The 1,529-nt window shown below is 36.6% G+C and overlaps 1 non-coding gene across 1 annotated transcript; it reads right to left on the reverse strand.

Moving 5' to 3' along the window:
• Window positions 1–164: 164 nt before the first annotated feature.
• LOC111814687 lies at window positions 165–271 on the reverse strand. The gene has a single exon (XR_002819601.1). It is a non-coding gene; the product is annotated as a U6 spliceosomal RNA (small nuclear RNA).
• Window positions 272–1,529: the final 1,258 nt, after the last annotated feature.

The raw sequence follows: 1,529 nt of genomic DNA on the forward strand, positions 1-1,529 counted from the left end.
GAATTCTATGCTTCTCATGTTTGCACATAAGTCCAAAAATCTCACCATATACAACCTTGAAGCAGGACTGTCCCACAGTATTCCTTTTACTGTCTCTTGCTTTCATTCACCACCCCCTTCTTCTTGAACATCCACCTACCCGAGAGACATCTTAGCAGTAACTGAAAAATATGGAACGCTTCACGAATTTGCGTGTCATCCTTGCGCAGGGGCCATGCTAATCTTCTCTGTATCGTTCCAATTTTAGTATATGTGCTGCCGAAGCGAGCACCAATGCTGTATTTCTATAGTCAGAGGGAACTGAAATCTGAAGGATCATTTGTGAGCTAAAATGAATTCTATTGTATTATCTGTATAACTGCCTCACAATTAGCTGAGTTGACTGGCTCCAGAGAGATCAACTTCACCTTCACTAAGGCTGCAGGTTGTCCTCTAGAAAGAATGGAGTGGAGTATGCAACTAGTTCATTAATTTTCCTTAACATTATACTAGACCAAAAACCAGATTAATTCACATAAAATTAATTATTACATTGAAGTTGTTTCTGGGTGCCTGGAAGACATTCAGATGTATTTCTGTATGTGTACTTTTTTTTTTTTTTTTTTTTTGGTGGAACCGCGGATTGAACTCAGGTCCTTGCGCTTGCCAAGGAAGCACTTATTCCACTGAGCCATCTCCCCGGCCCTTGTATATGTACTTTTTGTTATTTAAATGAAATAGTATACTTTTGAAACTGGAATTTAGAAGTTTATTTAAATCACTCAAATGATTGTAGTTTTACTACCCAGACACAGTTAAGAAATACTCAAAAAGAAAATGGTGAAATGATTTATGTGAAACACATATTATATATATCTTTATTAACCATATAAATAAAGCCCAAATATTTCAAATCAATCTTCACATGAAAATAGTCCTAGCCTTAAAATTAGTACCATTTAACTGTGTTTACCAGATGTAATGGCTGGTATATTCTATCAACTTGAGGAGCTTAGAAGTTTTACTCAGCAGGGGGCTTTGTAAACATCCTGAGCTTGTGGAAGAGAAGAGGGCATGGAGATTGTATGGGCAGGTAGTAGGCATACAATATAAGGGAGAAAAAGAGGCTGCTTCAACCTTATCATTTTGCTCTTGTTGCTTTTGCGGTCTTCTGTGTTGAACTGTTGTCCCCATGCCATGCCACCCTCCATTGGAGCCAGCTGATTTTAGACTGAAATCTACACAAAATATAACTAATTAAACCTTTCCTTTCTTATTTTTGGGTGTCCAGTACTTTGTCTCAGCAATGGGAGAAAAGTAACTAAGACACCAGCATATTAGTTAGGAATGTTTGGTTTGGTTTGTGTGTTTCTTTTTTTCTTCTTGTGGTACTGGAGATTGAACTCAGGGCCTTTACAGTGAGCTATACCTGCAACCCTTTTATTCTTTTTATTTTTATTTAATTATTTATAACTTTTTATTAGCATATGTTTATGATACATATTGAATATATTCATCTTGGGATATTGGCATGTATACATACAGCATCC

This window comes from Octodon degus, unplaced genomic scaffold (genome assembly GCF_000260255.1).
Source record: "Octodon degus isolate 3935 unplaced genomic scaffold, OctDeg1.0 scaffold00423, whole genome shotgun sequence".
NCBI classification, from domain to species: Eukaryota; Metazoa; Chordata; class Mammalia; order Rodentia; family Octodontidae; genus Octodon; species Octodon degus.